This window comes from Haliaeetus albicilla, chromosome 13 (genome assembly GCF_947461875.1).
Source record: "Haliaeetus albicilla chromosome 13, bHalAlb1.1, whole genome shotgun sequence".
NCBI classification, from domain to species: domain Eukaryota; kingdom Metazoa; phylum Chordata; class Aves; order Accipitriformes; family Accipitridae; genus Haliaeetus; species Haliaeetus albicilla.
In genome coordinates, this window is record NC_091495.1 from 14,359,936 (window position 1) to 14,387,110 (window position 27,175).

Below are 27,175 nucleotides of genomic sequence, written 5' to 3' on the forward strand. Positions count from 1 at the left end.
CAGCACTGGCTGAGGAAGGGGCTGATACCATGAGGACACCCTTCACCTGGCCAGGGGTGAGCATAGCCCCCCTCCCAGTCCTCATATTAGCCACATGATAGGACTGGCAGAGGTGCCAAGAGCCGGCTGTAACTGACCTGTCCAAGGCCAGGTAGGATGCCTGAAAAAGAAAGAGAACCCAGGTCTTTCAATTTTTAATCCAGGACTTGGACATATCTTTCTATTTGCTCAGACTCCCCACTTGCTCTTTAGCCACTGTGCACGTTTACAGCAAATGAGACAGTTCTGCCATGGAGTGAATACCCTGTGATCCCGTAAGTAAAAACCATATTGCAAAGGTGATGCATAAAAGGGTACAGTTAATTTGCAGGCTGAACAAAGCCGATTTCCAGCATAGGAGTGATACTCCTGCCAAATTTCAAGTTTCCATTACCTTTTGCAGAGGTGCTAGAGCCATTAAAAAAATCTTAAAATCTCTTACATCATAAAAATTTTTTATCACTTTTTCCTAAACTATAAGCTATTCAACCTTTTCTAACTTAAATACAGGGAGAAATTTACACTTTGCCTAGGAGCAAGCATACAGCTATACAGGTAAAGCTTGAGGAAAAGTTTAAATAATTTAAAGTAATTGAATGATAGCAACACTTCTTTGCATATTAAGCAAATGACCCAGACAGAACCCTTCAGAGTGTTATAAATGTTTTCAAAGACCCACATCATGGGCATCAGCTGGTACCTCTATGTTAGTATTTTAGTTCCAATCAGGGCTATTTCTGAAGAGAACAGTTGCCTCCAGTTACTGTGCTGTCGTTCACATCCTAGAGTAGTCTTGCCATGCATGAACTGGGTTTCTTGAGTTTCTTTTCTAAGATGTGCTGTAGGAGTGCACCTAATTTACTCCAGCCAAGGTTGGCCTTTTAGTCAATGGGAGCAGGCTGGAGTTAGTGTGAAATTAAGTACCTTGAAACACATATAGGTTGGATGTCAAGTTGTTGGTATCCATTGTTCCGCTCTACACATCTATGCACATTGGTCCTTACTGCTTGCTAACATAGAAATAGCAAATACTGCTAATAAGTAATAAATGCATGATTATTGCTAATAATGCTGCATACACATGATGGTTATTATTTAAAATGCTGTGTTTGGTATTATTTCAAAAAAATAAATTACAACTGCATAAGTTCCCATTGTAGCAGCGCTCAAAGTAGATGCACAGGAATGATGAGTTTTTCCACATGAATGAAGGAGTCAGGAAGATGTGTCTGGTTTGGTCATCCTTGGATGACCTAGTGGGAGCAGTCAGGTTCTGAAGTCATCACTTACAGAAACCAGTTTACTATCTAATTAGACTGTTTCAAAGCGTATGAAATCTCTCAACAAGGGTAAGAACCACAAACTGACTCTGCATACTAGTAATCGAAAAACAAGAGCAGATGGAAAGTATTGTCTAGAGACTTTGAACACAGCCTTTGGGATGCTCCTACCAGCACCCTATGGCTGCAGTTCCACAACTGCTGATGCTGGATATTGGGCACTGTTCGATCACAGCATGACAAATCTGACTCACATCAGAAATAGGCAATCACATTTCTCTTGAAGTAACAAAAGTTGAAATTTATGCCAGCTTTATGCTTTTATTCGGGCTGCACAAGGACATGGAATATCTGATCTGTGTAGTCTGCTATTGCAAAGTTAACTCGTCAAAAGTTATTGAACAAATTTGAAACAGCAAAGTGAGGTTACATGGGATCAGCAATTTGCACTGTTTGGCTGTGGTATCTTTGTTCCAGTGCTAGAAGTAATGGATTTACTATACCATGACTGTTCAGAGAATTCAGACTATTCAGAAAAATGTGCCTTCTACTAAACCAACAGAAACCTCTGATTCACATCTGTTGTAGCAAATAGTTACGTATTTTATGACATTATCACTTTTCCTTCTGCCACCCATGCTCTTCAGCTGTCTGGTCCATTTTCTGCCAAGTGCAGATACCGGTGGCAGGGACAGCAGAAGAGGAGGTACTGCACCTCAGCCTCTGCTGCCCCGAGGCTGCATCCCCCTGTGATGCTTGGTGTGGTGGCAAAGTCCACCGTGGGGCAGCTGAGGGGTGGCTGGGGGCAGCCAGGCGCACAGGAGGAGAAATTGCTGACATATCACACTGCAGCAGCTGTGGGAGAACCACAGACAGATCACAGACAGAGGACTGAAAACATCCCCCACTTGGTTGCCTCGCATGAAGGACTGTGATTTGGTGGCCAGTCTTCTTTATGAAGGACCTTGTGCTAGTCCCATGCAAATACCTACAACATGTCCCACAAGCATTCACTTAAATACAAGAGTAAATTATATTTGCTATCACTAAACACTCGTTTACCACAAGTATTCCAGGTAACTAGATTGCTGGCCAAAGTAACTTGGAGAATACTTTTTGAAAAACGAATATATTCTAGAAAACCACAGGCTTTCTATGGATGATTGCCCCATGGACATGCAATGGACATGAAGATTGCTGAGTAAATCACTGCAAATTATTTGTTCACCCAGCTTTCTGCCATCTAGGAAGCAGGAGACAGGATGGAGTATGGGATATTTTTGCTTTCTTTTTACATCAGATTTCAGGGTAGAGGAAGAGAAACTTGTTGACAAGATTTTATGTTTATTTAGTGAGAAGCAAATTGAAAGCACACTTAAAAAAACCAACAAAACCAGCAACAACAAAAATAAGGCAAAATCAATCCAGCAGTTGCAAACACAATATTTAGTCTGGAAAAAATAAGTTGTGCTATGCTCCAGGACTTTTTTGTTTCCACAACTTGTCTGTAGGTATACATGCAGTCACACACAGAAGAAAGACCTAACACTCTAAATAATGGGCCATCACCTAATATTCCATTCACATGTGTTCATAAGACAGGAGATTTGCTCAGAATTAGCTGAGTCCTGTAAAACAGGTTCACCTGGAAAGATGCCATTCCTCTACGTGGTCTGGTCAAGAGCTGTCTCTGCGCAGGATGGCTGCATGAGCATCTCTTCTGTCCTGAGATGGATGGCTGGTGTGTTTACACTCCATACTGTCTTTGTATTTGTCATCATGACTGTTCTGGTCAGTTAACAACTTCTATTATAAAAAGAACAGTTTTATTTCCATTATTATAGCAATCCCACAACAGTAATTAATTGTAGGAGGAACTATATGTAAATGACACCATAGAAGCCATTCTATAGCATGCCAGCAATCAAGGTATCTTCTGGATAAGAGGCAAATTTTATGACAGAGGCTGCCAAAACATTGTGGAGTACATTAAAAGAAGTACTTTAATTTACTAGGGAATGCAAGTGCAATTTTACATGCAGAGAAATGCTTAACTGAGTGTTTATTATTAATTAGAACTGACCTAATGATTAACTTTAATAGACTCAATCCTGCTTAGAGGCAAGCACTATTACTTAAAAATTCTCAAGTGCACTTTCCTCTTACCCTCCTTGCTGTGACTGAAACTAAATATTTACATCACATTTGGGGCCTCTTCTTGGCCCAGTCTGTTATTTCTGTCATTGTTATGTTTTGCTCTTGGGGTGGGTCAGCTGGTGCTACAGAAGATAGCTGGTAAATCCAAAATCCAGGTGGTGCAGGCGAATATCATACACAAAGAATCGAAGCTAACCCAAGCAATGAATTTAGCTCACATAGCCAGTTCATGATGATCATAGTGGTATTTATATCATCAGCTCTCTGCTTGGCATCCTTGGGTCCAAGAGAAAGTTGAAAGAGGAAGGACGGAAGGTGTATCACTGTAAGATAAAAATTGTGATAAAAGCACTTCCCTCCACAGGAAGCCCTAAATTTCTGTGTCAACAGAAGTAAACAAATAGATATTGCACAATCATTTGGCACTTCTGTTCGATGATTTAAAAGATCTTATAAGATCAGGTGAATAATTACCCTTCCCAAATGGAAGGGTTGTGGATAATACTTTCAAAAAGACCTCAATGCTTTAGAAAATCTTAGAAATGACAGACAATGCTTACAAATACAAACTCAGTTTTGCTGAGGAGCAGCAAAATGTCTTTGAACATTAAGGGAATAAAGTTCTAGTACAGCCTTGAAACAGGAGTATGGGAATGGCGCAATGAGCTGGAAAGAAAGAGGAAAATGACCCATCTACACTGAAAATGAAGGTGATGAACAAAATGATATAATGTAGGATAGAAAGGAAAATACAGTTCCTAAGCACCAAAAATTAGGAACTTCCGAAAACCTTATGCTAACTGTCTTATCAAGGTCAGACATGAAAGTGGTAGCCACAAGGGAAAAAACTGTTAATATTGAAGTATAGGCTTAAAATGCTTATTCATTGTACACATCTGCACATCTTACTACTGGAAACCAAGGTACTTGGGGTGGTGGTTTGTTTGACCACATATATCACTACTTTGATCAATGCCTGGCTTAGGCAAAAAATAAAGCGTGAGTGTTATGAAGATTTCAGTATAATTAAATGTGTAATTCTGTTGGCACTCTTACTTCTCAGGTTCATTGACAGTAACATGCTTTGAGACACTCAAGCTTCTTTATATCTTTAAGCATTTTGAAGAACCAGAACAGCTGACATTGGAAACTCAAACTTGGCTGCATGTTTTGTCTACAAATCTTGATCCTTTCTCGAGAAATAGTTCTTTAAGAGCTACTGAAGTCACTGGCATGGGGAAGACCCAATCTACTCTGGAGGTTATGGAGCCTTCAGTGCCTCTAAGACTAGGCTGGAGAAGCAATCCCTGAGAATGAAGTTGGTATAGCTGATCGGACTGAATTCTGGGCAGCGGAATAACTGAGATGTACCGGGTTCCCTCCAACCATATTTTCTTTGATGCTATTTAGCATTTTTAATTTGAAGCCATGCAAGGTAAAAAGAAAGCATCTAATGCAGTGTTTCATGACCTCCATAACTCAATTAACGAAACATTCATAGTTTTGTACCTCAAAGCTGTTACTTTTTTGTTGCTTCCACGTGCTGACAACCTGCTTCAGACTGCAACTCATAAATTACGTGTTTTCAATTCAAGCAGAAGTCATTAATCTTATCACTCAGATCTCAGTGCACATCTTTCTCCTTTTATTGCAGTTTTAGACTCTTTTTTTTTTAAAAAAAAGAAAAGAAAAAAAAGGAGCAGCAGCACAGATAACGCAGCTCTTGCCTGTTTTGGGGGGGGAGCAGGGAGCTGTTGGCCATCTCCCGTGTTTTGCAGCAGGGTGTAACGTGGGGCAGCGGGGCCGGGCAATGGGACACAGCCCCACGGCAGAGGGCTGAGAATCGCTCGGGGCTCGCCAGATCCCCGCTCCCAAACCAGAAACGGGATCCAGGCCCGGGGTTTGGAAAGCATTTCGAACAGGAAAGGAAATTCGGCTTTCCATCTGTCTGCCCAGCTGTCAGCCCCGGCGGGTTTAGCCGGGCAGCTGTTGCCATCTAATGGTGGGATCGGGCAGCAGCGCGACAGCGTCAAGGGTTTGAAACCAAAAGCGGTCCCGGGGGGGTCCGAGCCCCTGGTGAAGCTCACGGAGACTCCTTGTTCCTTCTTTAAGACATTAGTCTGACCTGGAAGCCACCGAAGGACCTGGGTGCTCTTCATTCGCTTCAAATAATATCTTTTAACAGAGCAAAGCTCCCCTGAAGTTGGTCGTACCAGTCAGATCACACAACTTTATAGCCCACCCCGAATACTGTGGGCACTAACAGTCTTAGGGAAAGACTGCAAGAATATAGTAGTTTCGGGACTTACACACTTAGAGGCAGCATCCAGCAAACTCTATCAGGCCTCTGGGGAGGACAAAGCTTTTCTAAAGTTACACTAATGAGTGTGAAGCTCTACCTGGTTTTTACTGGGAGATTTTTTTTTTCCAGCTCAGCTCTGCTTGCAAAGAAACTGGAAAGAACAGTAACACCCTACAAAAATCCAATAGTCTGTCTCTCTTGGTCATCCTTTAGAAAGTGATAAAAACAAAGATCACATTACATAATATTGTTATTTAAAGTTCCGAAGAATCAATCAATCAGAAGTTGAAGAACTTCAAACTCTGATAAGAATATTAAATGAGACCAATTCTCAAGACCGATACGTCAAACAGAAGACAAGGGGATTCTTTCACTGATGTTTGGCATATGTGCTAGAAACCAAAATCCACTCCTAGTCTTGTTGGGCAAAATACAGAACTGTATCGAAACTGGAAGGGGTGAGGTTAGACAAACAACATGAACACACAGACTCGCCAGCACATTCACTCCAGATTTATATCTAGATTTATGGATTTTTATTTATTTATAGATTTATATCTAGTACCTTTTTATTTTTTCTTATTGCAGCAATTATACTGGGATTCAGACTGAGACCTGTCTACCAAGCACGGAGGAGCTGGGAATGACCCAGGAACCCCCAGCCTGTCGCTATAAAATCCTTCCATGTGTGCGCATGGTACATGCCTCTCCTCATGGCAGGTACAGAACTTCTGCAGCTTGTTGCTACCGAAGGTTGTGGTGGCAGATGTTGTTGCCATCTGAAGAAAAGACCAGGAGATCTTATGAATATTCAATAGCTGATGTCTCTCGTCCTCTGGGTCACTGCCAGGAACCCCGGCCAGACTGCCTGGACTCGTGTGCCTTGGTGCCCGCATGCCGGCCGGATTACGTGGACACACGCGTCTTGAATCTTGCGAGTACATGGGTGACAGAGTGTGAGTGAGTGAAAACAGTTTTGGTTTAGGTCAGATTCCTCTTTCTCACTTGCAAAGTCTCATGGTTCAGCTTTCCATATTGCTACTATAATCCTGCAATATTAATTGCTACAGAAGTAGCATATTTAAGCCCATACCCTGAACAGTAAAGACATAATCTAATATGCCATGAGATTCCTGAACAGAAAGAAGGGGGGGGGGAGGCAGGATATGATTTTGTCATGCTCTTTTGCCAGCACGAAACAAAGGAGGGAAGTTTCTTTGATACTTCTCTTCATCTTTAGATGCTACTTGTGGGTGAGATACCAGCTCACTATGAAAGCAGTACAATAAAAAGTATTGTGTAACAATTAGCCAAGAAAGAGCCTTGAGCCCAGCTGTTATTCCAGAGAGGGGTGAAGAGCCAGAAATGGGTAACAATTCAATTGCTTGCTATCCAAACAGCTTGCTGGCCCTCAGGATATCAATAAAAGTATCTCTGTCTAAACATATGCAAACACACAAGAGAAGAATCTATAATTTAACTGTTGCTCCCAGGAACTCAATTACACATTGATTTAAATTTAAAATTCAAGGTTGCAGGTAATGCAAACTTACATGTAAGAACTGCCAGATGGTTTATAGAAAACTAAAGCTGAATATAAAAGAAAACGGTAACGTTTCCAGAAAATTCTTAAATGTCCTGTAGCTTTCCACAGCAATACTGGAATTTGTTAGGATTACACAAGACATTGGCAGACTTCAGCACGCGGCATTTTGGTTGAGTAACTCTAAACTTGGGGTGCTGAGCCCTCCGCATATTATCCCAAGTGATCAGTGCCAAGTCACGCTAGCAAGTGGCTCCAGCGAACCCCTGCCAGGACAACGGCACTTGGGAAAACTCTAGGGCTCTATTATTATATTGCGGTTATCAATAAAGCCGTATTCAAAGAAAAATCCTGCATTTTGAATTTCAGGTTTGAGTCTCTCTGTCTCTGAGATTGATAGCCCAGGGAAAGCCGCAGCTGGTGGGGGAGGCTGTACATCCCCCATCAGCCTGTGGCCACCTGGAACTGACTGGGAGTGCAGTAGTATGGGGTGATGGTAGAGCAGAAATAGTAGGGAAAAGCACAGCAAGGTGCTAGTGCAGCCACCCTCCTTGGTCTGTGTGCACCAGAGGCAGGGATGCAGGGAGAGAGGCCGCTTGCCCAGGAATGGTGGGTGACTCTGTGACCTCCCTGGGGCCAGCAAAGCCCCAGGGTTCCCTTAGAAATCCTGCTGCTGGTAACTCAGACCACTGACTTGTGATTTACAAAGTTCATGATATAAAGATTTTTTTAATTTTTTTTTGTAACCTGTACTAGGACCGTTCCACTGTTCATTTCAAAAGCTGGTATGTCAAGACAGGTAACAATTTGAACTTTCATCTGTGTTTCCTCTTTTCTATAAATCTTTAAGGGAAGGCTGTATCTGCAAACCCACATCGCAGTCAGTGCTATACATACCAATAAATAAAGCGTAAACTGTCTGCATGCTTTGTTTAGGGCTTTTTGCAAATCACCTCAGCTTACTTGAGATCATAGACTTGCTGTGATGAATACCACATTCTCTGAGTGACCTGGGATGTTTGTTTTTGTTGGCCAGATGACAATACATGGGAGACAATGAATACTAACCACATTGTATAATGATTTGGTCCATCTATAAGGTTCTCTTTTTTCTCTTCAGGAGAAGCAGGATAAAGTTTTTAGACCTTTCACTTTATGGCAAAGACCTGCTGAGTTCAGACTGAAGAGGCATCATAAATTCAGTGAGATGACTCTTTTATCCAGTCCACTGGTATACTTGAAAAATTGTAGCGGTAAGAAAATATGTAAAGAACATACAGTCTTTTGAAGAAAATGATCTTTTAGCCCATTTAAAAACTGTTTTTCATTAAAAATTATTGGGGTTTTTTTGTGGTTCGATCCCATTTTGAGTTACACCTTTGATACTAACCCCTGCTGTGGTATAGCTCTTTTTCATGCAATAACCTAAGATGGAATTTATTCTAAAATTACATCCATGGATGTTTTATCCTTTTTGCTATTATTTCATAATTTACTCTTATCTAATCTGAAAGGTATCAAAAAATGAAACTTGCTGAAGTGCATTAAATTATGCTCAAGAGATACTCTTTTGTACTTTAAATAGCATTCCACTTGCAAAAAAGCAGTGTTGTCTGTCTACCATCTTTATGTTTGTCTGGTTCACTTCAATATGTTGAGACATTTACTAAATCTTTCTTATGAAAAATTCTTGCTTTCTAAATAATGTGATCTGCCTGTGGGTACTGTTATATATTACAACAACAATCAAAATGTTCTAGGTTTTTTTCCAAATATGTCACAGCAATGATTTCTGTCCCCAAAACCTGCAAGTTTGGGAAAGTTAATTCAATATCCAAAATGCAAGGCACGCTTGGCAAATGGGACATACCCATCACATAAGGGGATCCCCTTGCATTTACAAATTCAGGACCCTGTTATCCACTCCTGTCAGCAAATTAATCTGCTAGATATTCGTAAGAAGGTACCTCAAACCAGCACAAATTTCACCTGGCAAATTCATAGACTCTCTCATTCTTTTGAAGCATAAATTAATGTAACATTAATAATCTCATTCTTAATAACTCCTCACCAACCTGTTGTCCAATGTTACTCAGTATCTGAAACACTCCCACATGGAGAAGCAAATTTAAGTACACAGCACAGGCAAAGGTGGTGATATCGGCATGTCTGTTTTAGAAGATCTCACAGGAGCAACGGACGTTGGTTTAAGAGGATATTCTTGCACCATAAGTCTGGAAGCAAACGGGACATGCCAACTGCAGACCTGTTTACTGTTGGGTGCAAGTGGGCAAGACAAAACAGTAACAGAAACAAAGTCCGGCACTAGGATAAAAGCCATGGGCAGCCACAAGAAGGACACCCTACAGTGCAAAGCTGATCCCTATTGCTGGTGTGTAATTGAAATAAAAAAGGAAAAAGCTACTATCAATCGTAATTTTTCAGCTTTGAAATATGTATTACCAAAGTAAATACACACTGAAAGTGCAATGGAGGAGTGAGGAGCCAAAGGATGGAGGAAAAATTTAAGGATTCTTCAAGGAGACAGGGACAACAGTGCAGGAGATCTGATTATTTGTGCTCCTGGAAAAGTTCCTCTTGTCCTAAGACGGAGGCTGAATGAGAGACAAGGTGGTCTGTCAGAAGACTAGTTGAAGGGATACACTTCCCCATCACTGAAGGTGGTAAAGTAAACATTTTGACAATGTATAGAGCAGAGATTAAATAAATAAGTGACGTTTTTTACTACCTTCAAGAAGTAAGATTCTAGGCGAGATGGTTTATGCCCAATATTTTTCCATGCTTGGCAGATGCCATGGGAAAAACAGAGCACTGATGTAGATTCACGACCTATCTCTGAAGAGTCCCTGTTTTCTCAATCTGCCGCTCAGCTGTGTTTTGCACTCAAGGTGTTTCACCAGAAACTAAAGTTTAGTCCTAGTGGTACAGAGAGTAGAAAGGAGTACACAGTGGCTGTCTTGATTCTGGGCAGCCAGCACAAAGTACAATCAGTGATAAAAAATTTATAGCTATGGCCAAAAGAATCTGGGTATGTACCTTTCGGACAGCGCAGTTTTAGCTACAAATCCTTAATTTGCAAGTTAAATATAAAGGTATGGACATGCAGGTCAGGCAACTAGGTTCTGACCTTCCCTTTGTGCCCCTCTTTTCCCCATGCATCCCTACTTAACCCTCAAGGGAGTCAAGGCAACATACCTGGGCAAACTTATGTGTACTTCCCCATGAAGATATATGGAAAACCAAAGCAAATTCCATACCATTCCTATACATCATTAAGGAGACTTGTATCAGCTGGAAAACTCCAGTATTGCTTGAATATCCCTGAATCTACACTGCCTTGCACAAAAAAAAGGTCTATGTTTTCCCTAAATTGCTTTACTTGCCTGTGCACTAGGAAAATGGACTGGTAGGGGAAGTCCCAGATTTATCACCACTTTGTAGGTCACAAATACGGTGTTGACAGGTTTCTTTCCTGCTTGAATGAGCTGAGCGGTCTATCTACCCTGCCCAGCTGGGCTTTGTGCATTTTCAACCATGTCTCTGGTGCGGAGCACCCACAAATAACAGGTCTCATTCGTTGACTGAAAGAGGTGTAACTGACTGAGTCCAGTGTGCTGCTCTGTGTCTATATTAAAAAAAAAATCCTAAGAAAGAAAGTTGATGCATGTGGTCAGAAGAAGTGAAAGTGAAGGCCTCCATAACACTACCTTTTCTCCATGCTCCTCATTCACATACATGCACATGCACACACAAACATGAGATATATCTCTCTATGTATCTCTATATATCTCTATCTCTCTCTATATCTATATCTATTTACACATACCTAATTAAACATGTCAACTTAACATGCTCAGATCTGAGGCACATTGGGGAATGCTTGCAGACATTAAGGGGTTGCCAACACATAGGATCCATCTTCTAAAGTTTGGACTTTGCAAAAAAATGTTATTCTTTGATAGATTTCCAACTTTTAATTCTCTGACACCTATGTCTGAGGAATTATTGTCACCAGAAATCATTGGAGAAACATCTTTGTGCTATTACTTGTCCAGAGACTTTGTCCAGAAGACAAGTGCATCATCATAACAGAATAACAAAATATTCTAGACACATATGAATGCATCAAAAAAATCACATTACATTGTCTAGTACACCAGAGATACTTAATATCATCTAGTTGAAGTACTTGTTGCATTACAATATCAACTGGTTTTGAATAACAAAAAGCTAATAATTGCAAAAAACCTCAAACCCTCATCAAATATATTTTAAGCTGAATGCATGAAGTGGAGGGGGGAGGAAAAAGTCAGAGAAGTTCAGCAGAAGCTTTGTAGGATCAAACAAAGACCATTTGCTGATCCGGCAGCTCTGTGACCTTCTGGGCTACATCAAACCATGTTCTCCACAGGACAATACTGTAGCAGCTTTCCTTAAAACATGGCTTAAAAATGCTTCTTTTGTTATGAATGATGTCAGAAAGCAGAAGGGGAGAGCGGAGATAACACAGCCTGAGGCAAAACAACTTCTGTCCAGAGTATAATGAGTACTCCCTGCTTTCAGGTTGGTGAAAAAGGGATAAAAAGGGATAAATCAGAATTGTTGTCCTTACAGTCTCTTTTTGACTTTGACAGAAAGATGGCAAGTTGCATTACAAAAAAGTTGCAAAATATTGTTCGCGTTCCCCTACCCTCCCAGGGAATGATTGGAATAACATACTACACCAGTGATTTACAGGTTAATAACTGTAATAATTTTTCATCCATCTTAATAAATAGACTGCCTGTGTTCAAGTTAACAAAACATGAGCAGTAATAGCTTTGATTTAACAACATTATTTCATACAAGCACGTACTTTAAGTATAGAGCTTTTTTAATTTTGCCTTGGAAATGATGCATCTACCCAAGGAAAGAAATAATTTGATTTTTAGCTGGTTAGGAGAAAATCACAGAATAACTATGTCTTTAGTGACAGGCTTTTGATGCTGTATTAAATAAACTAAAATAGATTATAGTGAAATTGTCATATTGGGGGTGGATAGATGAGTGAAATATTACTTTTAAATAGTAATTAGCCATCGTTCACTCTTTAAAATATGGAACCTTTCAAGCATTATCTACCCAGGCCCAGTTTTCTTCAAAAGTTAATATTTTGGATAATCACTGGAGTACTGTAATCTGAACAGTGTCACAAACCCTTTTGAAGGACTAAATCAGAATTCAAAAGATCTTGACAAGTTGGAGAAATGGTCTAAAACCTGACAGAAACAGTACAAGTAGATGCACATGAGCTTCATGGTGGATTATGGATTAAATGTGAGTCAACAATGTGAGGCTATTGCAAACTGAGAAAAGTTGTACACCACCTACGGGACATGATTATTGTACTCTCCTCACTGCTGGTCAGATCTGAGCTGGTGCTTTTGGCACTGCAACTGAAAGAGATGGAGATAACTGGAGAAGGACCCCAAGGAGACCAGCAAGCATAGAGCAGGTTTAATGTGCATATAAATGAGATGGAAAAGCCGAAGATTCTCTACCATATCTCTTCTAAAAGAGGAGATTGAAAGGAGGTAAACTGACAACTTTCCAGTGAGGGACAGCACATGATTAGCTGTTCCTCCTGACCACAGTTCAAAGAAAAAGAAGAAATCTGCTTAATTTGCATCAAAAGCCATTCAAATTAGCAGTTAGAAAAAGCTTGTCTGTCTGCAAAAATACTGAAGAATATGGGAGGGCGTGGAATTTCCCTTTTTAAAATGTTTTCAATATATAGTAAGCCATCGCTGACAGATGTCTGTCCTTGTCAGTTTGAATTTATCCTTCTGCAGAAGTATAGACCAGGTAACCTCTAGAGGTCCCTTCCAGTTCTTCATCTCTATGAAGATATAGGGAGCTCTCAGCTAGTAGGCAAAGGAGACAGCAACAGCTACTGAGTAACAGCTCACTTTGTTGAGATTTTTTTTCATCCCTGCCACTGGCATACGTCCATGTTCTGAATTTACATGCTGCTGAATTGCATCCAAATAAGTGTCTACACATAGTTACAAATATGTCCTATAAGCTAAAATGATTGTTTCTTTTAATATGAATCATCCTGAAGAGCATTTTATTATTATAAATGAGGGAGTTTCTAAAAATATATTATGCCCTATTTGGCATGGTATTATAAAAATACCATGGTATTAGATTTGAAAATGTCCCCTCCATGCCAAGTCTTACCCAAGTTGACTGGTGTATCTGAGGGCAGAATTTGGCCTACTGTAATTAAATCCAAACGTTGCATCAGAGTTTAACTAGTGCAAGACCTTACTTTTTGGTGTAAAGACAGTGGAGATTTCAATTGTCTTTTTTTTTAGTGTTTTTGGACTACAACAGCCCTTCCATATGTTTTAATCGTATGATGGTTGGTGGGATTAGAAAGGAATTTACAGCTAGAACTGAGTTTTCCTGCCCTACTTCCTGCTCTCCATGTTTAGAAAGAACAGACCATGATGCTAGCTGATAAATACACCTGAAATGTGTTGATAATGCCTAATACAAATTCTGAATCACCACATGTGGACTCATCCATGAGTGCTTATACATTTCTTGGCTGTTACTCTAAAGGTAACTACTGGCCTTACAGTAGCCCACTGTCAGTGGAACACACAGGGCTGGATTCTCCACCTGCTAAGTTAATTTTGCAAGTCTTACAGATTGCAAAACAGAATTTTCTTTGAGAAGTTTATCCCATGCTGTTGGAAATTTTACTGATGTAACACTGGCTGAAGGCTGGCATGGGATAATCACTCCGTGTTAGCTAGAAAGAGATTTTTTGGTCAGCATTACAAGAAGGTAAATAGGTAGAGTAAGAAAAGGAGGACAAGGAAGAGACAAAGATATGTGAAGGTAACAATGAAAAGAAAATTTGAAAGAGTGATGCTGCCCTGTGTTACACTCCCCACTTTGAACTAGTTTGAAGTCCCCAAAATCTCTGCCATTTTAACTTGAAGCACAATACAATAATTTAGAATAAGTGATGTCTTTCCCCTTGAATGTCTTTGTGCTTGAAAAGGAGTCTCTTTCTCAGGATTTAATAGGGCAAACTTACACTGAGTACAAAGAGAAGGGCAGACCCCTTCCATTGTATTATGTTTGCTTGTTCCATCAGGAGGGTTGAAACTGCTGAGTGAATGAGGAAATGATCTCTGGGCACCATAGGGCTTCTCATCAGAAATTATATCCTAACATCTGCTTGGCATGGTTTTCCCATGGGCTGTGTTATTGCCCTTATTGGGGAGTTTTCCACAACCCTGTGGAGAATAAGAATAGGCTTGGTGCTGTTTGGTTGAAAGTATACTTCCACCACTGCTATGGTTTGGGCTTGGCTCAAAAGAAAAAGTTTTAATGGGACTGACTTTTGAGAACTGCATCTTTGTGTTTGGAAAAGCATATCTGGAGGCATTATCCAAGTACTTTTTTTCATGGGGGACAACTGTTGGAAGCAAGCTGGCCCAGGACATGGCTCTGTGTTGTTGGCTTACAAAATCACTTTCCTCAGTACCCAGGATGGGTGGCAAATCAGGTAGAAGACTGTGGGATGAAAGCTGTAAAAGTTATAACATTTGGTCCACTGTGAACTAGAATTTTATAAAGGAATATTGTAGGAATTGTTCTTCAAGCTGAAAACCAGATTCTGCTTTCAAAACAGGTGTCAGTTTGGCATTCAAATGAGCAGCAAACTTCATTGTGAATACACTGCAACTGTGAAGACAAAGTTATGTGCTAAATGATAAATAGAGACTATTTACAAAAATTTCTATGGTACATGCCAATTTTCAAAACTGTTCTAGAATTTTATTATAATCTGAATTCATAGCTTGGAAAAAGAAGGCATAGCAAGCTAATTAGTGTATCATTCACCTTGTATACAGCCAAAAATGGTAACTTTGTCATGAATAGAATAGAATAGAATAGAATAGAATAGAATAGAAGAATAGAATATTTCTGTTGGAAGGAACCTACAACAATCATCTAGTACAACTGCAAAATCTTACCAAATCCAAAGGCAGCTATTCAAAGTGTTTGGCTTTTCATGGATCACCTCTATGTTTCAGAAACAATCCAGATCATAAAACTTAATTCAAATTTTGCCTGTTTTGATTGCTCTTGTATGAAAGATATATAAATAGACATAGCAGAACTAAGGTAGTTGGCCTGGGACGTTATTAGATGTACCCATTCATAACAAAGAGAAGTAAAAAAGTGAAATTATATTGTATGTTCCTGTTTCTATTCTGTATTCTTTATGAGAAGGCCAAGTCCTCACTCAAAAAATTTCTCTCAAGAGAACTGATGGGCAAAAGATGACTGATAAAAAAAGGTTGTGTGGGAAAGAAATGAGCCACTCACACTAACAGACTATTAAATCCTTAAAGATAAGCAGAGACTGATATCAGAAACTGATAAAAGAATATGAATAGTAGTTGAAATACAGCAGCACTTAAGGAATTCAAAAGAATTCCTGAATCCCCTGGATATACGTAAAAGGATACGCCAGGCAATGTAGGGTGTCCATATCCCATACATTGAACTAGCAGTTCTAGATGATCGAAGGGGAGGGGAAGCGGAGGAGTATAAGAAGGTTCAGCAGTAGATTATATTAAGACTTGGAAAGATGCCTCTTCTAAGTCATATTAAATACAGAAAAGGTCAACATTTTTGGCATTCAGGCCAAACCTAAATGAGAAGCGTTCAGTACTGTGCAACCCCTGTAATATGCTGTCAGCTCTTTAGCAGCTAGAAAAGATGTTATCAGTAGAGGCAAGAATGCAGAGGAATGTTCTTGGAAGCTTAAGGCAGATAAAAGAAAGAAATAAGATGTCACTTTATATTTTTTTTCCTGAGGTAAAAAAGATCTAGCAAATACACAAGTTTTATAAAATAGGTGCCTGAACAGAAAATTTTATTCTGAAGGGAATGAAAAACAAAAGATATCCTTTGAAATAGCTACTTAGTCCATCAAAACTATTTCTCTCTTGACCTTTCAGTCAGGATGCCAGCGATGTGCAGCATTAGTTGGTATAAATACATGACTGGCCTTGTGATATTCAGACATGATAGTCTAGTCACAGTAAATGGAGAGGTGGAAAGAAGACACAGAAGAGCATAAGACAGAATTAACCAAGCCCCGCAGATTTATTCTTCTGTGTGGCCTTAAATGAAAATCATATATTTCAATGGCACCCTTTTGCAAGCCTGGAGATACAAGGCAAAGGTAACACTGTCAGCCCATACCCTTTAGCAGAGCATGTGGAAGTGTCTTGGTTCACAGTAACTAACCAAGGCTCACTGAAAGAAGCAGCAATCATTACAGCTGCTTTATTAGGACAATAATAATCCTAATTATTAAAAAGAAATGTATTTTTATATTGTCTAGTTAGCACAAAAGTGGCCCAGAGTCTGGAACTGCATTTCAGCCACTGCCCTTAAATGGACTGTATAGTAGGTTACAACAGCTAAACCTTTGCTTCTATTTTATTGCCTCAGTCACAAGGTTTTAAGCTCTATTTATACAAGTGGTTTGAGTTATAAAACACACATTATTACTTATAAGCAATTGAAAGTAGTCTCCCAGACAAACAGAGATCTGGCCACCTGAACTGTAAGTTTGCCTAGCAAAACTATAATTTGATAGGTGTGCGACAAATGGTAGATATCCGGCACTAATTCTTCTGCATGTCATTTGATACAAAGATGTAAGGAAAACAGTAGCAGAAGTATACACAGTTATTTTGAGTTTAAGTCACTAGGAAAATTATTGGGAAATTGCAAATGTCTCCCATTAACTTTTTAACTTTATTAGTATGTTTTCAATTTAGCTGACAAGCTTCTCTTTGCAGGTCCTCCAGGAATGTGTAGAAAAATAAGGTACTTGATAAAATGTTTCCATGCAGAATTTGGTTTCAGCTATGCAGTAAAATGTACACACTTGAGGGCAGACTTAGGCTTTTTTCTCTTTAGGCTGGTAGGAACTGGAAACATTAGAGAAAAAATGCTTTGCTCTCCTAAAGACAGGCTTTTTAAATAATGCACCTTACATACCTAAAGAAAAGCAAGTATGGAAGCTAAAATTTGCAAGAAGAAAGAAAAATATTAAAAACTAATTAAACAATTAAAAGGGATAAAGAAATTTCTGAGTCTTCTCATGACGAATGACTTGGGACTTAATCCTGCTGCCATTGAAGTCAAAGCAAATAATTTAAATAAAATTAGACCTCCTTCTAACACAGGAATAAGGGCAAGTATATCTGGAGTAACTCAAATAAAACCTATACACAAAGTGTGGAATTTTCTGTGGCTACAGAGGATCACAGCCAACTTTAAGGCTTCTTCTGTTTCTTGTAAGCCTGGGTAAAATTTTCAAAGTCAGCTGAGTGTCCTTGAAGTCTCACCCCTTGAAGAAACTTAGGCAGTTCAGAAACTTTTACTCCATACCTCTTTCCAAGCCACTTTTGTTTGTTTGCCTCCAACATATGCCCTTTAAATTGATGCCATGAGTGCACTTTGTACTGGAATGCAGCCAGCAGCCAGCAGTATAAATAGCTGCTCTGCTTAATTACAGAAGGAAAGTTGTTTTCTTTTAAACTCTTAGCATCATCAGTATAAAAATCCTGTTTCAGAAAATTTCAAATTATGAACTTTACATGTTCATTTAAATACTTCCAAATATGTATTCTAGCACATGAAGTATGAATTTATAACCATCAAAAACCAGTATTTATGTTTTCTTTGCTGCAGGGAGTGGCTTTCCGTAAAAACTAGGATAATAGATCTAAATCTTCATAATCAGCATGGCTGCATATCATGCTAGCAATTGTTTTAAGTGGAACTTCCCTTCAACTCCAAAGAAAAAAAGCCTGCTTTCAAATTTTTATCATGATATTGCTCTACCCCAGTTCATATTGCCCACCATTCTATAGCTGTGCTATAGAAGGCGACCCGCTAAACCTTAGAAGGGCTTGGAAGGGAACTGCTGTTGTTACTACTTCACAGATGGCTAAACAGAGTCAGAGAACAAGCTATATCCCTTTATGCTCTCCATCAGATCATAGTGAACACCACAGAGTTGACTTTTCTTATTTATTTAATTAATGCTCTGGGTAATAGAATTTTGTGCGTATGTGCACACAGCCCACAACCCCATAAAATCTAATTAAGATGCTTTTACTGATTAAAAATAAACATTTTAGGTTTTCACCATTCTAAGCATTTCTCAGTCTACAGGATGAATAAGACTTGAGCAGGGTTTGGCTAAGCAAGTACAGTTGGCACTAACATCAACTTTATTCTACCCTGTGGCAGCAGACTAACACAGTCTCCACATACCACTAACATCAAGTGGATCTGGGGGCGACAGCCTGTTGCGCAGAGCATTTCCTGGGCTGAAGCATCCATCCTGTTTGGAAGTGTTCAGGGCCAAAGCCTGCAGCCCTCACTGAGGCACGGCTCCAGCTGGCTTCATCGGTGGTGTTGCCTGAGTCAGGACCGCCGGGGCATTCTTCTTCATGGGAGCATTGCTGCTGGCCCTCGCCCGCCGGAGCCTGCAGTAGGCAAATGCCTGTGGTCTTCAGGACCACCTAGGGCACTCGGTGACAACGGCACTGTTCCAAGGTATGCTACGTGCTGCTTTTAGTTAGTCACAGGCAGATCTCTTCAAGCAGAATGGGATGAAATTTTCCCTCTTGGAAAAAAATGCTGAAAAGTTTGACATATCAAAAACTCTTTGGAGTCTCACTGAACTTCGGCAGAGCACAAATTTGAAAAGTGTGGTTTTCCTTCAGCATTGCAAATGTCTGAGCCAAGGAGGCACTGAAGCCTGATTTCCAGACCAATTATGTCCCAATAAGCATCTGAATGTGCTATTTGAACCAACTTTTTTAGCCTTTTAAAGTTTGCCCGCCCATCCCTCAACTGATCTGCTCTTCAAAGCTCCGTGGTTATTTAATTCAGTAGTGTTCTGAAATCATGCCGGCCAAGCAGGGCAGTATGGCTTAGTCACCATATGGTGATCAAAACTGTACTGCGCATGAAGGAACACTCACCAGAACCACATTTTTTATTTGGCGTATTCTGCTTCAGAAATCAAACCGTGTCATTGAGTTCAGTCTCCTTTCATCAGTACCTAATCCTAAAAAGACCTCTAAATGGTCTGGACAGCTCCGAACACCAGAGCTGGGGTTACACCATGCTATGCAGCAAGCCCCTGGGGACAAGGGCAGCCAGCGTGGGTGGCACCACAGCTCTGAAGTTGAAGTCCTTCAGGAAGTTCTGGGTCTTTCTCACTGGTGAGAAGAAAGCATAATTTGGATCCTCTGGAGATTAGTTGTGCAGGACATGGTTTCTCTAGCCTAAATCACAGACCACTCTTCAGATGTTATATCTAAGCTATTAATCTGCATTCTCTTTGTAGTCAATAGAGAAAAGAAACTTTAGCATGATTTGTCTATGATTTACCTTACATGATTACTCCATGGGGGCATTAACCATGCCCTGAGAATGCCTCCTCTTCTGTATTGACTATAAAGTCCATGACTAGTTCACATGCTGACAATTAGAAAGGAGTTGTGTGAAGTAATGAGTGAGGAATACATCCTCTCTGAGTAATCTTTTGAGAATGCCCCATTAAGGAGGCTGGGATGACTAGCTCAGATATTGACACCTACAGTGAAGACATCTATACTTAGCTAGATTAATCTGGTCTATGTTTGGCCACATACACCACTTTTCCTCATCATCCACCACCCTCGCAGCTCCTCCTTCCAGCTTTTTTCCCCACCTCAAAACTCTACCTCCTGCTTAGGAAGTACAGACTACATATTATTGCTATTGTTGTCAAACTCTCTTCCTTTCCTCTGTCAGATTTTTTTTATATCTCAGCTCATCTTTTGTCTGTCTCATTCCCCATAGAGTGCCATTTCTTCCAACACTTCGGACTACTTTGGACTGTCATTACCAAGCATTTTCTAGCTATTCAAAATCTTATTCATGTCGTCACTGGGACAAGTCACTTCTGACATAGGAGAATAAGATATCTTTTTTTTGTTACCAGCTCTCAGAGTATACAACCACAGAAGGCTATTCAGATAGGAAAAAATCTCTTGACTAGAAGCAGTCTTGTTGCTACCTGTGGTGCCTGGACCTAGAAGAGATATATTTGAGCCTTTGAGCCCTCCTAGGTTAGACCTTCTTTGGGTAAATATTCAGTAGGACACTGAGGACAGAAAAAAGAGCTCTGACAGAAAAAAAAAAAAAAAAAAAGACATCTCATTCTACTAATAGACAAGTACTAATTTTCATTCATGGTTCCTCTCAGTTCAGGGACTGGACACAGCCTGGTAGGAATGGGGAACAGAAAGGTCACTTTGGGTACCACTGTCTGTCTCAGGATGAGTCACAGAGATGGAAAGAAACATCAGCAGAGTGTGACGGAGCATCCTGGGCCTCAGATCCTACCACAGCAGTTACAGGATCTGCACTTTTTCTTTAAAGAAAGTTACTGCTTTAAGTGGGGTGAGGAGGACAACCCCCCCCCCCCCCAAAAAAAAAATAGAAGGTCAGTGACCAAAGCTAATACAGCTTTTCTGGCTGCAAGGTATCTCTACAAATGGAGAAAGAAGGAATGATGCTGCTTATATTCATGCCATTGTGTTAAATAATTTTGTCATGCTCCCTTTATATGATGCATTACAAAAGGCTGCTGAGTAGCTTTTTGCAAATGATAGGCTATAGAGGAAGTCACAATGACTACAATAAAACCAGGAAAGATTTCTATGGAGAAATGTGAAGTAGCCGTAAATAACAAATAAAGAGAAAATAAAATCATGCTTACAATGAGAACTGGAATTTGGAAATAAGAGGTGGGGACACCTTCACCTAAAATACCAAGCCAAAGTATTTCTGACATTTTAGAAAGCCTAGATAACATAACAACATTTATTTGCCTGTCCTGGCATTTTAAAATTCTGGTGTGTGCAGGAAGTGACAAAATACCACAAAAGAGCTTATGTCCTAATTTTTCTGGCTGATTGTGATCAGGAAAATACCAGAATATCATGGGACACTTTTTTTACATTTGCAAATTGAAAAATTAAAGAAAAAGCAGCTCAACTTTTGCAACTAATGGGGAGTTAATACCTGTGATCTGAGGTTTCTTAGCGTTTAGCAGACAATTTCCTGATATTATTAATATAGCAAATCAAGATGAGAGATGGCAGAGCTAACAGTAAAACACCAGGGACCATAAAAAAGAAAGTATGTGTTACTCTTCTTTTCCATGATTGTCTTGCTCTGTGACCTTGAGAAAGGGCACTTCCTCTCTTCAGTTAGCTTTCCCCTTGTGAAACAGGGACAATAACACTTTCCCACTCGACAAAGTGAATATTTTTGTGTTTAATGTGCATTCTTTTCATCAAATATGAGGATACTTGCAAATATTTTGATGAGTAAAAGATAATTCATCTTCTTGACCCAACTCTTGGGTCAACTTATTATTTGATTTGATGGCATTTTTTATGTAAGAAACACTTCTTTTCAAATCAGACAGTTTCAGTCTTCATATATGTTTATTGCTTCTGTGGTCGCTTATCCCTGACTTTAATTATTGATGTTGTCTAAAATACAAAATTTTAATAAAGTCTGATAAAAGCATGAAAGAAGAACTTACTTTAGTCTAAAATCAGTACAACAGGCATTTCTCATACAAGAATCTCTTAGCTAAAATCTGTCAATGTATGATATTTGTGTTCAGAGAACCTGGAGTCCCAGAGCCGAAAAAACCTACCATTTGAGATGCAGCAGTCTCGGCTCTTTACTCAGAGAAACAGCCACAAGGTGGAGATGTTACAAGCTCTTACTAGCAAATATAAAGCATAGTGCCCAATACTGAATTTTCCAGTTTTTATCTAGGGAAATAGGATCGTATTTTAAATTATAATTGTCTCTGGTTAACAATTATAGTGCAATAAAGTAAAGGAAGTCTGTAATAGAAAAATAATTAAAAGGAAGGCCATTTCTATCTTGACCTTGAAATTAGTTCCTTATATTTTATAAAATTTAATGGTACTAACTTGATTATTTCTTTCTATGAAGGAATATGATTTATGTTAGTGAAATAAATTGTGTATTTGCTAATTATATAGCTAGACTGCAAGTCAGCTTTGCATAGTCATCCAAATATCCCTTAAGACCTTCACACGGCCATGCAGAAACTATCTTGACTTTAACTGTAGCAGGGAGAGTAGCAGAGAGAGAGTGAGAGCACAAGCTGGAGTGTGCTGTATTTCAGCTCTGATGTATACATCTGTACGAGTGAATGCCACCACCTCTTGCCATATCTGCACCATAGGAACTGCAGGCAAGAATTGCATCAAGCTCAGGAAACTTTCAAAAGAAGTTAAAAGGCAAGATTCACAATCAATCACATTTGGAAGGATAAGGAAGAGAAAGAAATAATCCTGTCATTTCTGTGTTCTCTACCCAGTAGTCAGAGCACTATGTAGGCAAGGAAAATGTGCATTCAGCTCCTTTCCTGAAATCTTTAAAGCAGAAATTAGTCTACAACATCCTGACCACCTGACCATCTGGGAAATATTCCTACAAAATGGAAGATATGGGTTCCAAACTCTGCTTTGAATAAAAGAGGAAGGTTGTCTAATTATTCTACTGGAATAGATGGAGCAACCACCACCTTCTCCTGACCTACATGATTTTTAACCGCTCCTGTGAATCTAGATCCCAGCTTTTAAATGATTTCTCCTTATCATTTTCAAAAACATTGCCCATATTTTTTAGCAGTACAAATATCAGAAGAGGTTTGTAAGATTGCTCTAGAACACTGGAGTTTCTAAGAATGATAGGGTTGTCTACACCTATAGAATAGTCTACTGATTTCTCTCCCTTTTTGCTCCATTTTCTAAATCCCTCCTTTTTGTATAAGCTATGGGGATATGTCCTGCAGGACTTCCGAAATGCAACATACTGCTGTTGCCAGCAATCTCAAGGTTTGCAAATGCAATAAATGCTTTCTATAGGAGTGGAACTTAATCTGACTTGGAAAAGTAGCACCTACCATCCTGAAGGGGTTTTACACCACTATCTTGAGACAATTAAGTTGCACGAGGTATTTTGAGACATGAAAAAAATCTTTGGGGAGTAGTATGGGTATTATCTACATCTGTTAAATTTAAAACTTCAGCATCATTTAAACTTAGGCATAAGTCATCTGTTTTTTTCCTGGAGATACAATCTGATACAGAAGGAACTAAAAAGTTCAAGAATCATCATAGTTCTATGTCTCCAAAAAATATGTTACAATCCTATATAACTGTTGGCTAAAAGTTGTGTATATATTACATATTCATTGCTAAGAGTTGTAAATTTACGTACAGCTATAACTTCTGGAGCCAGCTTCTATCAAGCTCATCCTTCAAACCAGCAAAAATTATCCCTGTGGAGTTCTCATATTACAGAAATATTATAGCTATGTGTTATGGGAAGTAAAGAAATGGAAATTAAAATAAATTTGCTCCAGTGTTTCACATATACTATTTGTGCCCCTCCATGTTCTTCCTCTGTAGTAATTAGGTTATTCTAAATTAGGATAATGTGGATGTGTTTTATATTATATGTATATATTTATCTATATAAAAAGCTATTTCCCTGATTAATTTTTCAAAACAACTTTATCATCCTTAGGATGTAAGAATCTTTATATTGCAAGCATGTTGTACAGCTTACAGTTACCCTAACAGTAGTAGTATGTTACCGTTGCTAGTATTAAAGCTTAGAAATCCCCCAGACTCACTGACTTCTAATTTAAAATGCTAGATTCTTAGCTCTTTTTTATGGTCTTACTGTATACATTGGTTTGACTTTACAAATTGGATAATGAGATAGAAGAATTGCACAACACCAAAACCAGACTGTAAAATATTAACTTCAGGTGAAACACCCTCCCTTGCAGAAGCCAGAAGACGACTCATAGATTGCTTAAGTTTATGGGCTGCAGCTGGCATTCCACACAAGTTCTCTACCAAGTCCCAGAATGAAGTACTTAAGGCTGATCCAGACAAGTAAGAGATGGAAATAAGAAGAGGGTTACTGCAGGAGGAAGCAGCATATTTGCTTTTTCTTCTTTATTTTTTGTTGGTCTCCATATCCAGAGCATTTGCAAACACAATGGACCTAGTGGTGTCAATTTTTTCTTATTATCAGTACATAAACCCACAATTATGCATTCATTATGAGTCACTACACACTTTTGCATGAATAACTGTAGATAGAAGTTGTTCTCAGGAAACTGAAAAATGCACCCACAGCTATTTCTAGCCCAGCTAAGGAGGGCCACTGAATATATGTCTATGTGTGTTTAGATCAGCAAAGACCCTTACAAGGCAGCAAATCCTTAAAATCAACAAAAGTATGAGCTGGTAGCTACTGTAATTGCTAGCAGTGAGTCATGTTAACAGAGAAATGGTGAAATATGGCCTGTTTTATTATTATTATGAGGGGTTATAGCTAGATTCAACTGAAGAATATAGGGCTCATGGGAAGCCTCATAAACACTGACATAATCAAGTATTGGTTTTAATACAAATTCATAAATTTTTATAGGTGTCGAGTTGTCAGGCAGATAATATATGACCAAACTCTGGATAAAGTATATGGAAAAAAAGCATTCCAGAAGGACTGCAAATATAACATGATACAGTGCAATGCCACTGAGGACCGCAGCTTTGTTGGGACCACAGCTGTGAGCGAAGGGGTGCACAAAGCGTTCTAGCTGGTGCCTTTGGAGGTCTGGCCTGCCTCCTGAAACCCTTCTGTACTCAGAGACAGCTTCCCTGAAACTGTTAACAAAAGCTAGCAGAGAAACATGAGCAGTAAACGTACCTAGTGTATTTTTCACAGAATTTCTTCTTTTACTAAAGGCAACATTTCCCTTATAAAGAAGTAAGAATAGGGATGGATGGGTTGGAAGATCTGCCAAAGGAAGAAATAAGTCAGAAAGCTGGACTTGGTCCAGAGAAGTAGTGTTTTGTGTGCAGGTACTAGCTGTGTTTCCCCAGTCACCAGTGAAGTATCATACACCATGCATGAAACACCCCTTATAGAAGAGGTCAGCAGAAGCAGCACAGATCACCTACCTCTCAGCTTTAGGATCAGGCTCTCAGCTCCACAGTCAACACATGCAAAAAGTGGGCTGGAGAAAGATTCAAACTGCTGCAACTCATTCTGGATAATGACTGGGGAAAAAAAGAGCCTGAATGACCACTGCAGCAGCCAGTTTTACCATTGCAGAGTACATAAAGGAAGTGTCTAAGAGGACAGATGGCTGCAGCTTCTCCCTGAATCTCTCACATAGAAGAATGCAAGGCAGGGGCCCCTTTCCTCCTCTGCTCCATTGCTGCTCTGCTTCCCTTGTAACCCCACCTCGATACTGCAGTTTGCTGGCCGTTAGCCACTCGCTGCTTCCCTATGGGCAGCTACAACTGCAGTTGCAGAACAGGGAGTGTCTTGCCAATTGTGAAATATTATATTCTGACATAATATAATCTCTCCATGTAAAATAAAAATGCATGCAAACAGCGAGCAGAATGGCTAATAAAATGAAAAGATGCAGGGGAGGGAGTCTAAGGAGAGAGAAATTCTAGCCTTGTTCAGATCAATGGCAGAATTCCCACTCCTTTCAGTGAGCCAAAATTTCACCCTAGATATTCATAACCCTTTTTACTTACATTTTAGATAGCTAGTTTGGCAAATTCTACAGTGCTTCATGCTGTGTGTATAACTTCAGGATTTATATTCAATTGATTATGTTTGGAGCCCTTTTACTTTGGTCACATATCAATTCCAGCCTAAAAATTATTAGTACATGTGACAAATTACAGTTTTTCCTGTGAAATACTATCTTCTTGCTGCTTAGAATTGGTAACATAGGTTTTGGGATGGCTACAATCAGTTTAAGATGTTGGTACCCCAGGCTCATCATGAACCTTGCACAACCAAGGGCTTCTGTCTTGTCTCGTGTAGTTGATTGCCCTACACCTGTCCCAGAGCAACCCACTGATTGTCCCCAAGTAGCGGGTCCGTGGCATGCCAAGAGGCTGGATGCTACACAGCAGCATCCACTCCAGTCTTCAGCCTTCATTGCCTCTTCCATTAAAGGCACTGTAAAGACCATTTAAACCCAGAAGGGATGCTGTAACTTCCCTCTGACAATGATTCTACATTTTGATCAATGTCGAAAACAGATCTGCCACAGTGACCTGTCCATACACAAACCTCGTCATGCACCATGACAGTTCAGTGCATCCACCGCACAAGCTCTGCTGGTGCTCAAGGACATTAATAGATACATTTCAGGACAGCACAGATAGAGAGATACAGGGATCTCTGGAAGTTACCCAGATCTATACAAATCCCACACTGTATTAAGTCAGAAGGAAGCCCAACTTTTAGAGAAAATGATGCTTCCCACTCTTAGGAAGCTTGGCTGCAAACAGCATCAAGGAGAAAAACTGAGTCAAGGTACCTGATCCATTCTGCAATACATCACATGCCACGGTGCTGTCTTCAGTACAAAATAACCCTTCATCTCGGACTGGGAATCGTTAGCAGCCTTCGGTAAAACTGAGCAGGAGCAAATAATTCATACATAAGTTTGCGTTCTTTTAATAACTGAGTTTGATGAATTTGTCTACTTTGGACTGTGCTTTAATCATTTTTTACTTCAGACTCTCTCTGAAACAGCCTTATATTTTATACTCTTAAGGAGAGACAACCTTATAA

The 27,175-nt window shown here is 39.6% G+C and overlaps 1 long non-coding RNA gene across 1 annotated transcript in view; it reads right to left on the reverse strand.

Moving 5' to 3' along the window:
• The window catches only part of LOC138688830 (uncharacterized), a 62,111-nt gene extending 36,605 nt beyond the window's left edge, over positions 1 to 25,506 (reverse strand). The window contains exon 1 of the long non-coding RNA XR_011327634.1: positions 25,277 to 25,506. This is a non-coding gene — a long non-coding RNA (uncharacterized lncRNA). The remainder of the gene's footprint in view (positions 1 to 25,276) is intronic.
• Positions 25,507 to 27,175: the final 1,669 nt, after the last annotated feature.